This window comes from Vulpes vulpes, chromosome 1 (assembly GCF_048418805.1).
Source record: "Vulpes vulpes isolate BD-2025 chromosome 1, VulVul3, whole genome shotgun sequence".
NCBI lineage: Eukaryota > Metazoa > Chordata > Mammalia > Carnivora > Canidae > Vulpes > Vulpes vulpes.
The window spans coordinates 121,111,935-121,126,686 of record NC_132780.1 but is presented as its reverse complement, the minus strand read 5'-3'; positions in this window follow the sequence as shown (position 1 = coordinate 121,126,686).

The following is a 14,752-nucleotide window of genomic DNA, read 5'->3' as shown; positions in this document are numbered from 1 at the left end:
TGAGGTACAAAACAGTATGTCCACTGTATTGCAGTTATGCCCTCCCCCCTCCCCCATCCTGTATATTCATAGATTATCTCTGAACGGAGACATCAGAAACTGCTGATGGTAGTTGCCTCTGGGTACCAGACTTGTTTAAGGTTATAGTGATTAGGTAAAAGGGTAGATTTACCTTTAACTATACACCCCTGCATGTATTAATTCTTAAGTAATAAAATACAAACAATTATGTACAAATGGAATCCCAGTATACCTAAATTTCACCCATTATTACCAAGTTATCTGGGATGTCAATCCAGATTAAAGTTTGACATTCACTACAAACCTTGAAGGCCTCATTCACTTCAGTGTGTTGGTTTCCAGGGCTGTTATGTTGGTCTTTCCTCCGGTGTCAGTGCTTAATTGGTTGTTTGTCCTATTTTCTCTATGGGAATGTATCTAATCCTGTATCTTGAAGCATTCTCATTTCAGCTACCTGGGGCTTCCTGGTGGTGTAATCAGGAAGAGGAAAGGCCTTTGTTCTTTTCCCACTGACCTAAACAGGTCAGAGAGACACCCACCAGAGGAAATAAATAAACACACTCCAGAGCCCAATACCATCAGAACACTCAGCACCATCTTTTCTTATCAGAATTTGTTCTGAATTCTTAGAGATTTGTTTTGGCAACCAGATTTTCTTCTAGCAAGCTTCATGAATCCTAGCAGGTACAACACTTGTGTGCAATGGAACTTCTTTATTGAGCAGTGAAGCATTGAGAATTTACAATAAATTGGCTGCTAAAGCCTCCCGAAAAAGATTTCAAGAGGACATTTTAAACACAATATGAAAGTATTTTTGTAAAATTTAGTAGTTATATCTAAATGCATAGATTGTACAACATCAAGAGTACACCCTAGTGTAAACTATAGACTTTGGGTGAGTATGATGTGTCAGTGTAGGTTCATCAGTTATAACAAATGTCCCCCTCTGGTGGGGTGTTGGTAATCCAGAGGGCTATGTATGTTCAGGGGAGGAAGTATATGGATATTTTCTAGATCTTCCTCTCAATTTTACTATAAACCTAAACTGTTCTATAAAAAATAAAATATTTTAAAAGAAAGATGAATCTAGTTAATAAGTTGAGGGACAAAGCTACAAAAATGTTTTGGCTTTAATAAACCATAGAAAAGCTCAAATAGCGGTATATTGGATTATTTATATGTAACACTGTACTTAATGTACATAAGCATTGAAACGCATAGTTTGTTTATAATTTCCCTTCTTTTGAGACATCACATGACCTCAGATTATCACAAGATCATCACAACCATAAGGAAACACCAGAAATGGCAGAGGCAACTAGTTTCTTTTCCCATGTAGGTTGAGAATCACCACCACTCTCTCATAGCATGTGGTCCTTTGGAACTTCTAGAAAGGTACTTTCTCCATTTCAACCATTTCCATTTCTTAATGGTTTTCATTAGAAAGTATCTTTTTGTTTTTGTTTTTGTTTAGTTCTTTAATGACAGACAAGTCATGTTCTGTCTTCTGCAATTTCATCCTCAGATTCTTATTTGCCTTCTACCTAGGGAAGAAATTAGTGTAATCTTTATAGGAAACAGTACATTCAAAATGGATGGCTAAAGAGAGTCTGATGAAAGGATTATCTACCAAGATCAGGAACAAGACAAGAATGTTCTGTATTCAATATTCTACTGGAGCTTCTACTCAGTGCAATAAAACAAGAAATAGAAATAAAAGGTTTCTGAATTAGAAAGGTGGAAACAGAAATCTTATTTCTTATAGTGAGGGTGTGCCAATGATGAATTCTTCAACTCCTGCTTTCCTATGTCTGAAAACTTCTTTATTCCACCTTCGTTTTTGTGGCCAAGTTTTTATTTAAATTCTAGTTAGTTAATATATAGTATACTATTAGTTTCAGATGTAGAATTTAGTGATTCACCACTTACATACAACATCTAGTGCTCATCACAATAAGTGCTCTCCTTAACCCATCACCCATTTAACCCATCCTCCCTCACCTCCCACCTAGCCTCTAGCACCCTCAGTTTGTTCTTTATAGTTAAGAGTCTGTTTCCTGGTTTGCCTCTCTCTCTTTTTCCCCCATATGTTCATTTGGTTTGTTTCTTAAATTCCACATCTGAGTGAAATCATGTGGTGTTTGTCTTTCTCTGACTGACTTACTTCGTTTAGCATAATACTTTCTAGCCCCATCCATGTCATTGCAAATAACAAGATTTCATTCTTTCTGATGGCTGAGTAATATTCCATTGTACATATATACCACATCTTTATCCGTTCATCAGTCAATGGACATTTGGGCTCTTTCCATAATTTAGCTGTTGTTGATAATGCTGCTGTAAATATCAGGGTGCATACATCCCTTCGAATCGTTACTTTTCTATCTTTTGGGTAAATAGTGCAATTTCTGGATTGTAGGGTAGCTCTATTTTTAACTTTTTGAGGACCCTCCCTACTGTTTTCCAGAGTGGCTATACCAGTTTGCATTCCCACCAGCAGTATAAGTCCACCTTTGTTTTTGAAAGATATTTTGCCAATACAGAAGTCTAGGTTAATAGTTATTTTTTCCCTTTCAGTACCTTAAAGATGTTGTTACACTCCCTTCCACTTGTATTGTTTCCAACGAGAAATTTAGAATCCTTACCTTTGTTTCTCTATAACATGTCTGATGTATTTTAAGTTTTTCTCTTAATCATTGGTTTTGAACAATTTATTATGTGTCTTTATGTGTCTTGTGCTTAGGATTTTCCAAGCCTTTTGGATAAATTTCGTCAAATTTAGAGCAATTTCGGCCATTATTTCTTAAAATATCTTTCTGTTCATCCCACTTCTCCTTCAGGAAGTTCCAATTACTGTTAAATTGACCCACAGCTCACTGATGCTCCATCATAATTTTTTTAGTTCTCTTTTCTCTCTTTGTTTACTTTTGGGTGGCTGCTATTGCTATGTCTTCAAATTCACTAATCTTTTTTTTGGCAATATCTAATCAGCTGTTAATCACACCCATTGTATTTTTCATCTCACACATTATACTTTTGATCTTTAAAAGTTTGATTTAGGGGAACCTGGGTGGTTCAGTTGGTTAAGTGTCTGCCTTGGACTCAGGTTATGATCCTGGGATCCTGAGGACCTCCCATGTGGGGCTCCCTGCTCAGCAAAGAGTTGCTTCTTCCTCTCTCTCTCTGCCCTTCTCCCCCAACTTGTGCTCTCTCTCTCTCAAATAAATAAATAACATCTTTTTAAAATAATAAAAAAATAAAAGTTTGACTTGATCATTTTAAATATATAACTTCCATGTCACTACCTAAATTTTTGAACCTATGGAATGCCATTTTAATATCTCTATCCAATAATTATAAAGTCTATATCAGTTCTGGGTTGATTTTGATGTATTTATGTTTTGATAAATAAAAGGGGCTTTATTTACTTATTTAGGGGTTAAGATATCCTGCCTTTTTGCTTGCCTGGTAATTTTGTATTGGATTCTGGAAATTGAGAATAATAATGATATGAGAACACACTACACAAACATACACACACACACACACACCACTATGCAAATTCTCCATGCAATGGGAAACATACTCTATTATTAGTCTTTATTAACCCATTCTCTAGGATACTAGAATATTCTATTACCTAATGCTCTTTTGTGATTTATGTATGTTGAGTTTTAAAATAATACACTATTATTGGTGGTTTCTTTTTTCCAATAGTGTTGAAAGAACTGAGTTATGGTTGATGGAATCCAATGCCTCTTTTTTAAATCAATAAAGGGTAGAGGGTGGGAAGAGATGCTAGAGTCTCTTCTGTTCTCTGTTGACTGATGAATGACCAGGGTAGGAGCCATTGTTTATCCTTTAATAAAATCTGCTTGTTCCTTGTATTGATTCTTTTTTTTTTTTTTTTATGAGAGTCATACAGAGAGAGAGAGAGAGAGAGAGGCGCAGAGACATAGGCAGAGGGAGAAGCAGGCTCCATGCACCGGGAGCCTGACGTGGGATTCGATCCCGGGTCTCCAGGATCGCGCCCTGGGCCAAAGGCAGGCGCCAAACCGCTGCGCCACCCAGGGATCCCTAATTCTTTAAGTGATTTCATATAATTTTCTTGAGGTATTTATTTGCTTATAGTAGCAGATTGACAAACTGATGATTTTTTCATTCTTCTATATGGTCACCTGAAATTAGTGAATAGTTTAAAGGACAATTTCTGGTGGATTTACTCTTTCAGTTCTTCAGTTTTCTTATGGGTAAAGAGAATAAATAATAAGTGTTATTTATGTATAACATAGAGTATATAAATAGTATATATTTAATAATAAAAAACAAAACTCAGATCACAAAAATGGTATGAGGATTAAAAGAGATAACATTTGAGAATCTGCCTAGAAAAATGCCTGGTATATAGAACACCCACCATGAATGTAAGTTCCTCTATTTTTTCCTTTTTTTAGTAGCTGCTATGAAACTTTGTCAATATTTCCTCTTTGTGGCATTTGCTCTGAATTCTGCTCTAAATCAATCCAATCCTGAATAAATTTTAGATTGTATGGGACTCCTCCTGGGTGGCTCAGCTGTTGAGCATCTGCCTTTGGCTCAGGGTGTGATCCCAGAGTTCTGGGATCGCATCCCACATCAGGCTCCCTGCGAGGAGCCTGCATCTCCCTCTCCCTGTGTCTCTGCTCTCTCTGTTTGTCTCTCATAAATAAATAAATAAATAAATAAATAAATAAATAAATAAATACAATATTAAAAATAATTTAGATTGAGAAATCAGCTTGAGAAGCTTCATATGCTTTTGTCTAGTGTAATCTCTTTTGGTGTCACTCTTAGCTTTAGACATGATGATACCTGCCATTTAGACCACATGATCTCTGGGGAACTGACCAGACATTAGCACAGAGCAGTGGTTTCTTAAAGTGAGATCTCCAAACCAGCAGCATCAGCAACACCTGGTAACATGTTAAAAATGCAAATTTTATGGCCTTATTCCGAAAATACTGGATCTGAAACTCTAGCAGTGGGACCCAGTAATCTGTGTTTTAACAAGCCCTCTAGGTGATTCTGATGCATACTGAAAGTTCAGAATTCGTGTTGGAACAACAAATGAAAGAAGGATCTGAAAATTTCCTAATGGCTGGAACAACTTCAGAAGAAAATGGGCAAGTGTGTGTATGGAGTTTGGCGAGAGAAGAAGCATTGGGGCTGACAAGGGTAAGGTGTAAACTCACAGGGTTGGGAGCAAAATACATCCCTAAATGGCAAGGAGAGAATGTAGGGTCAAAGGAAGAAGACCTAGAGCCCTGGGGATTTGTTGCTTTTGTGTGTGTGTGTGTATCTTTTCAAAAATCAAAAAGGGAAAGATCTCCCTCAGTCACAGATTAGAATAAAGGTAAAACTCTGAAATGGCTATGGGGCTATGGACCTCTCCAGGGTAATCTAGGTAGTACTCACTAAAAGAATTTTGAAAAAATATCTTCTTTCTAATCCATTTTTAAGTTGACATTTAAATATTTTCATAAAAATAGAAGTAAAAGCCATAATTTGCAGTGTATAATAAATACTACCCACCTCATCCAATTTAAAAGTTTACAACAAGCTCTTTTGTGACTGCTGAATATTTTATATGATTTTTCTCTCCTGGAACTTGTATTTTTATCCTACTTCCTCCACAGATTATTATCTGATGTGACATATTTCTATATTCAGAAGTCTTTTATCAGTCACTCTATCGTTCCTTAACAAAAATATGTGTGTGAACTAAAAGTTAAAAAAAATCTTGTGACCATAAAGTTCTAAGTGTTGAAAAGTTTCTTTTACACTGAGCAATTATTGGAATTGCACAATTGAGCAGACTACATTATCACAAATTTCAATAATCTTACTAAATCCAAAAAGTAAAAATTTATTGGAACTGTACCTCTAATTTTTTTTTTTATTTATTTATGATAGTCACACACAGAGAGAGAGAGAGAGAGAGGCAGAGACATAGGCAGAGGGAGAAGCAGGCTCCATGCACCGGGAGCCCGACGTGGGACTTGATCTCGGGTCTCCAGGATCTTGCTCTGGGCCAAAGGCAGGCGCTAAACCACTGCACCACCCAGGGATCCCCTGGAACTGAGATGCAGTGTATGGTGTCCTGAGCAAAGGACTTGCCCAAAGTCCCTTTGTTGTTTTGGAGATACACCACTTCATGGTGATGTGCAACTTAGGTTTGACATGTCTGTCTTTTACAAAGTAGAAAAATCATTGTGAAATATGAGGAGGAAAATGAAACTCTCAACTGCAGATGCATAGTCAGACCAAATTTAGGGAATAGTTCGTACAGAACTTGAGGATCTGGAAATCAGCTCCCTTGACACTGTCCATGCCCCTGTACATCCCTTGGAAAATCTATGCATACCTCCTGAGGTACCCCAATTTGTAGATCCCTATGTATGAAAAGGGTGCTGGCCTGGAATTTAGAAGACCTGAACTTACTTGGGTTTTGTTTCAATGGAAACTTGCACAAAGGGGAGGGAATCAACATTTTATGCATTTCTACCATGTGCCAGGTACTGACTAGATGCTTCACATGTTATTCAGTCACACAGCAACTTTATGAAGCAAGTGTAATGGTCATTGGCACCATTTTCAGATGAGAAAACTGGGGTGCAGGAAGCCTAGACTAATGTCATAAAATTAGGTAGTTATGAATCCAGGATTCAGTCCTAACTCTAAAGACCACAGTGCAGTCACTCTGTGCCAATGCTTACTTGAACAAGTCATTTTCCCACTTGTGAGCTCAGTTCATTCACTTATGAAATAAAGGAAGATGAACAAGGAGAATTATAAAGCCACTTCCAGAGTTGACATCCTATGAATCTATGTGTGGTGGAGACCAGGGCTGGAGTGAACTTCCTGGAGGTTAGTATCCCGTGGCATTAGAAGACAATATAGAAGGGATCCAGAAATTCATTAGACATAGTAGTATTTCCAACAGAATCTATGTTGCATTAAAGTCTAAAGAGTTTGACCTGCCATCCAGCCTGGGCAGCATTAGGTGAAAACTGAACTTAAAGAAAATTATTGGACATCTAAGAATTGAACACCTAAGAGGGATCCAGGGTGGGGGTGAAAAACAAGAAAATACATGTAACCCCATTTAAATTCAATTTAGTCTATATATACCTCTATTTCCATTTTTTTAATATTGTGAGATCTGAATACCTGGTACAGTCAAAAGGCCCATAAAGTGCCTAATTCTGAGGCAGTTGGAAATTACAGTAAAACGGTAGTTAACTTCATATTATATTTTAGAATATGTGGATCATATGAATCTCATAAGGATTTGTTTCTTTTATTTTACATGTACTGTATCACAGATTCTCAAAATAGCAGTCTACATTTACTGCTTTGACTTCATTGTTACAATTTACTCAATTTATTTCTTAACAACTTGCAGCCGGGCTCCAACTTCACTGGACTTATTCTCCTCAACGTTATCAGACTACCTCTTCACTGACAAACTCAGTAACATCTTAAGAATTTTTGTTCTCCAGGAGCTTTCTGCTGTGTTTGATGTGACTGATTTTATCTTCCTTCTGCAATCATGTCCAGCTTTGGTTGACCCAATATTAAATTCATCAAGTTTTCCTCATACCCTCGGAGCACACCTCTCTCTTTCTGGGAGATTCTTCCTCCTACCATTATAGGAGGCCAATAGTAAAGGTTTTGTTCTTAGTCATGTCTTTTTTCAGTCCAGATGATCTTCAACATTCTCATTGTCTGGGAAATCTGCGAGTATCTCCATTGATGACTCACAAGTCCATATTTCAGCTTTGTGCTCCAAATCCATAGTACTAAAAAAAGTTGTCTAACTGCTTCTAGATATTTTCAAGCTTACAAATTTAACATGTCCCAAAACAAATGCTTCATCATCACCTTAAACTCTATCCCTGGATTTCCTAATTCTGTTAATAGGACTACCATTCTCTCAATCATCCAGGCTAGAAATCTTGCTACCTTTGACTTTTTCCAGTATGTGCTTAAATTGTAACTAGGAAAAATACATAGACTAAAAAGACTATGTTGTATGCTTGCTTGGGAGAAGCTGGGAATTGACTCCTAACTCATAAGCAGTCTGGGAAGAGAGGCATCCACTAAGAAAGTAAGCTATCAGTCATTAAATCAGTGAATTGCAAGTTCTATTGATCATGCCTTGAGTGTATTTCTCTGTTTCTTCCTTTCCGGCCACACTGTGCTAGTTCAGTACCTTGTATCTTTTGTCCTGGGTCATTTTAATAGCCCCCTAAATGTGAGGCATGGGCTTGATTTTCAAACTCTGTACAAGTCGAGACAGAAGAGATGTTACAAGTAGTAAGTAGAACATAGCAGGGGGTATAGAGAGTGGGAAGGAGGGTGGTTATCTAACAATTAGAGACACAGGAGGCACTAATGTGAAGTAGGCTTCAAAAAATGCCATCTTGGGTCACAGTGTAAGACCTAGAACAAGATGGGCAGCCCGGGTGGCTCAGCGGTTTAGTGCTGCCTTCAGCCCAGGGCATTGATCCTGGGGTCCTGGGATCGAGTCCCATGTCGGGCTCCCTGCATGGAGCCTGCTTCTCCCTCCGCCTGTGTCTCTCATGAATAAATAAAGTCTTTAAAAAAAAAAAAGACCTAGAACAAGAGAGATGATCAGACCTGCCTAGTTGAAGGATGCTACGAAGTTGGAATGCTGCCTTCTGTTACTGCAGAAGAACATTAAGAGAAATAGAGACAAAAAGGAATTTGAGAGAGTAATCAGGATAGTGAAGGATCTCAAAGTTATATCTCATGAGGAATTGTTAACCAACTGGAGATATGTAACTTGGAGAAAATACACAAGGGATTTTATAGATGTCTTCATGTATGTAAAAGACTATTTTGTGGAAATCACTTAGGAATTTTATAAATGGCACAACTGAGTGCCATTGTTGGTTGAGCATCTGCCTTCAGCTCAGGTCGTGATCCTGGGGTCCTGGTATCAAATCCCACATCAGGCTCCCTACAGGGAGCCTGCTTCTCCCTTTGCCTATGTCTCTCTTACCGTGTCTCTCATGAATAAATAAATAAAATCTTTTTTAAAAAGAATTTTATAAATGGAGTTATCCTGAGATGAAATGCATTAATTTCAATGAATATCGTATGCCTACTCTGTGCTAGGCACAGAGGATACATGGCAAACAAAATAGTCCCTGCCCTCATGGAACTTGAGGTCTAGTCTGATAGAGACAGTAATTGAATAAATAAATAATTTCAGAAAATGATGAGATCAGCTACCCTAGAAGATAATATGGTATCTGTTGCTAGGAATATGTGAGCCTAGCTTTGATGACCATGTGGCAGGAAGGTTTTAGAAGAGATTTAGGTATAGGATGGGCTATTGGATTAGATGACCTTAAGGTACTCTTTAACCCTAAGATTTTATGATTCTTCCTTTCTACTATCATCTACCAAATTAGGACTTCCTTGCAAATTCTTTAAGGTTTAAAAACCTCAAACTCCTTGCTATTCCAGGAACAAGCCCTGCACTGAGGTTTTGAGTCAATAGTGACTCAGTGTGAGTATTTACCCATGTGATTCCTATGCCTGCAATGTCTTTCTCTCACTTCTCTGCCTCTCAAAATCCTCCTTATTCATCAAGGCTTCACTTAGAGATAAACCTTGAAATCAAGCTTTCTGGAAAGCATTGAAATATGTTGTTCCCTTTCTGGGCCCAGTGGCATTTAGCTGGTAGCACTGTTAAAGCATTTACTTTATTTTACTTATTTTGAAGTTCACTATTTCTCAATCTGCTTCCCTACTAGCTTTTGGTTTTCTTGAGGGCAGGGACCATACCTTTCATCTTTTATAATGCTTCAAGATGCAAATCTCCTAATCTTCCTTTGCACCCAGAAGATATTCAACAAGTGAATGAATATGGCACCAGGCAATAAATGCACTCATTATCAGGAGTGAATTAGACATGACCACTGCTTGAAGTACGGAAAAGAATAACCTATTGGTTTTAACTGAAAACCCTTTCTTCAAAGAGTGCTGCAAGAATTAAGTACAACAATCCATGTCAAGCACTGAGGTCAGTACCTATCGTAGAGTTAACCCTCACTATAAATTAGCAATTATTATGATTATGATTAGACATTCTTCCCCTCTAATAGAATTTTGGTTTAAATGTATTGTTTAAGGGTATGAAAAAATAGAAATTACAAAAGAAGGCAGATGATTGATTTTATATCTGGTAGTTTCCACCATCCTATCAGGCAAAATTAATTTGAGGTATAATAAGAAAGAAGTCTCTATTTGTACTGAATTGGAAAATAGTGTAATAGCAAGACTGAATATGGCTACCAGCAAGAACTCCTGTAGGTAACAGGCAGTAGAGACAACCTTCCTTTGCATTGCAGGTAAAGAAGCAGGAGTCTGGAAAAGTTCAGTGACTTGTCCAAGGTAATACAGCTGACATCAGAATGGGGAGACTAACAACCTTCCGGGTCTGTGTGGCTCCTTAGCTATTGCTCTTTCCACTGCGCCCTGCTGCCTCCTGGTTACACGGCTGAGGCCAGCACAGATTGGAGATGCCGTTACTCCACAGCCTCGCAGGCCCCAGTTCTCCACTGCCGGCACTCTATAGGCAGCAAACATAATTTCAGACTGATGGGGCTGAGACTGCGGATACTCCTCTAGCCCTAGGGAGAACTGACTCAGGGGCTCAGACAGGCTAGGGCCTGCAGGTGAAGCTTATGTGGGGCTCCATCTGTGAAAGGCTGTAGACATGATAAAGAGAAAGGATCTGAGGCCAGTCTGATGTGCATTTAGCCTAGGAGAAGTGAGAGAACACTACATGGTTCTACATCTAGCATGTGCAGCAAGACAAACCCAAGAATGTATCATGTCACACCCAAAAGGTCAAGACAAGCAAAAGGATTTTTAATCTTTTTAGAGGAAGAAGCAAAAAGCAGGAAGGGATAGTTCTCTCACCCCCTTGCTCTTTGAGAATTTGTGTAAATGTTAACAAAGAACTGAAAGGAGGCAGAGTTACTTTGATCTCAAGTAAGAGTGGTATATTCACTGCAGAGGTTAGAGAAAACAGAAGAAACTGACGGCCACCTGAGAGGAAGGGGAGGCTTCCTCTTTTCCTTTTCCTGAGTCTTGGGCTTAAAAGAATTACATAGCAAATAGATTGAATGCCTAACATTGATCTTTATATTAAAAATGCATTATTATATTTGTATAGACTTATTTAGTTCGTTATGATTTCAATAGTCAACAAGTTCAGTTTAACATTCATGGAGTTTTTGCTTATGCAAACTGCAGTTGCTTTTCCCCACTCAGATTGGATGACATGACCTCTAAAGTCTTTCCTAAATATAGATCAAGCACACCCTCCTGGAGGCTGTTTTTTATGTTTTCTTTAGTATTTAAATCATCACCATGGAATTAAAAAAATAGAAAATCTCTCATCATTTTTACACATGGAGACTATAGTACTCATTCAGATTATTAACAATTTCAAATAAATGGAGCCTGAATTAATGATGTTAATGAACTCTGGGTGCACTGTGCCATGAGCCAGGAAAAAGGGAAACCATGGATGAACTGAAACATCTTCCTGAAGAGTCAATTACTTAAGGATTTAGGAAGCCGGGGGTGTAAAGTGAATATTTGCATTAAAACAAACAACTATTTCCAATTTTATGGAGTAGAGGACAAAGCTTGCTCCTTTGAATTTTGTTATAGGCAAGTCCTAGTGCAATAGGGATATGTTTTTAAGTGCTAAGGTCTGAAAGGTACTAAAGCTTAACATGGATATTTAGACTAATATACTTACTTGTAGGCATATTAAAACTTCATTAGGACATCTGGGTGGCTCAGTGGTTGAGCATCTGCCTTCAGCTTGGGGCATGATCCTGGGGACCTAGGATCAAGTCCCACATTGGGCTTCCTGTGGAGAGCCTGCTTCTCTCTCTGCCTATGTCTCTGCCTCTCTCTGTGTGTCTCTCATGAATAAGTAAATAAAATCTCTAAAAAAAAAAACAACTTCATTAATTCAGGTTCCATTTGTTGAAATTTTTAATAATCTGAAAAAGTACTATAGTGTGTGTATATATAAAAATGATATTTATAAGTTCATGGTGATTATTTAAATACTAAAGAAAACTTATAAAAAATACCCTCAAACAGTTTATAAGGAGTAATTTATATTCAGAGACTTACTACACAAATTTTAAGTATTCTTATCTACTAATCGAAGCAGATGTAGAAAGCTGATCAGTCTCATTTTGAATTGCATTATGTATTTGAACTTTTACAAAACTTCCTTTCATTTTCTTTAACAATATTCTTATAATCAAGGCTTTTCCTTCACTTTTTTCTTCTTCCTGCCATTTGTGATAATCAGTAAGGTTTTAAATCACTAACTACCTCCCATTTTCTACCATATAAACCTTCTAAAGAAGGTGTGGTTTCCTAGATTCTAGTTGGGCAAGTTGTAACAGGGTCATTGTACTAATGTTCCCCAGTACAGTTACCCTTGGAATGACCTTGTTAGCTTCAATTCAGATGAAAATCTTGGCAAACAATAATAACCCAAGGGCCATTCCCCAGGGAAATCCTGACATGCCTAAAAATGATATTAATCATTTCTAGCCCTGAATCATTTATTCTATTTAGGTAGAAGAGAATTGTCACAAATATCCCTTCCAAAGTCAGCAAAACAAAAATTTACAGATTAATTCCCAACTTTAATGAATTCCCTATTAGGAGGGTGGCAAATTCGACATAAAGGTCATTTGCTGCAAACACAGTATGTCGCAAGAGAACTAAGTTTTAAATTCTCATTATTGCTTCATGCATCATTTATCCCATACCACACTGTTCCCTGGGTACCAGTTCTACTCATCCTGTCCTGGTGCTTAGGACCAAAGGAACAAGTTGTGTGGGGAATGGAAAACATGTTATCTTGGCCATAGTGGGAGAGCTATGTGTGGCCTTGGAAATATCACCTCACCTCTCTGGACTGAAGTTTTCCCAACCAAGAAATTTGAGGATTAGATGAGCATCATCTTATTGATGACTGCCAGCTCCAATGGTACCTGCTTCTACAATGAAGCATGAAGAGGTGAGATTGGAAAGGTGGTGGCAACTGGTGGGTGAGTGGCAGGGATGGGTAGTTGAAAGAGGACTTTGAATGCATGACTTAAGAGCTTGAATTTTCTACAACAGGTAGGGGAATCAATTTTGGTTCCTGAGAAGCTAGGTGAAGTGATGAAAGTTAGATCATTCTGACCAAAAAAAAAAAAAAAAAAAAAGATAATTCTGACTAGTGTGAGGGTGCACTGGAGTGGATTTAGGGATGTCACACATACATAATTACATAATAATAGCTAAGTCAAGATAAATATCTCATTATTTTTGCCTCCCACAAAGGAAAAGATTCCTTTCTGGTTTTATTGAAAAGAGCCAATTAAGTAAAAAATTGTAAGCCTGAGGAAAAATGCAGGGCTTATCTTCAGTAATCATCCTCACCTATACCCCTGCATGAGTTCAAGGCCTTTAAAATTTCCAAACAGTTTTCACAGGTGCTATCTCATTTCATCCCCACAAAACCCAAGTATTTTCTAACAACAGAAAACAGTCCTAAGCCAAGGCCCAAATAGCAACTAACCAGACTCTTTTAGGCAACCTGGCTGTATTAGGATTTCATTATGGAAAGGTTCCCTCAACTGCTGGCTACTCAGAAGTACTCTTGGGCAGTAGGCCATGAGCAGTGATGCATGGAAGTCCACCTCCTGGGGTCAGCTGAATGGTAGACGGGATCCCTGACTTCCTAGACATCCTCCTTGAGTGTACATTGACTCAGTTATGCTCCCCAACTTCTTGGGAGATGAGAGCTCCTTCCACAGCCAAGTGCTTTTCAGGACTATTATCTTCTCATCTGAAGATGGAGTAGGCATCTGTCACATTGGAGCAATCCATCAGCAAGGAAATAGGTTTTAAATGACCTGACAATTCCCATTGATAAGTGGGCCTACTTAAAGTGCTGTGTTAGTTGAGAAGGACCCTGAGACGGAGTTATCTATTATCCATGTTGGCCATGGGTATAGAAATGGAATAAATGGTGTCACAGGTACTCATCTTTGCTATGCCTATCCTTAGGCCTTAACACGTAGGGCTTAAAAACCTCACCCAAGGACTTATCTTTATCAATGTGGTTTCTAATTTGCCAGGTCATTAAGTTAGTGTAATGCCTAGTTACTACTGTTGCCTTTGGCACAGCCTTCAGCAGGTCCCTCATCAACTGTCCGGAAGGCCATCTATAATACCCTCTCTCTTCTGGGTTATATGAGTCTACTTTTCCGTTCATGATGGAATGATATTTTTGGCAACTCATCATTTGGCTGCCAGAATAGTATGCATCCTCTTCCTAAAGCAAGGTAATCCTAATTTTGGCAGGGAACAAGTTGTTTCTTTAGGGAGCACGATGAGGTCTCTTTCATGAGTTGTCATCTGGATGCCAATAGGTAATAGCCTCAACAGTAAAGTTCAAGGCAAGGGACTGGTCCTCTAAATGTCCACCTGGCAAGAGCACTGAAGTTTTGTCCCCAAATACACTGGGTTCTGGGCCACTTTCCAGAGGAATAAAAAAAAAAAAAATCTATTATATTGCTTTATGAGATTTCAGTCAAAAATTTGCAAGTTTTGACCCATTCAC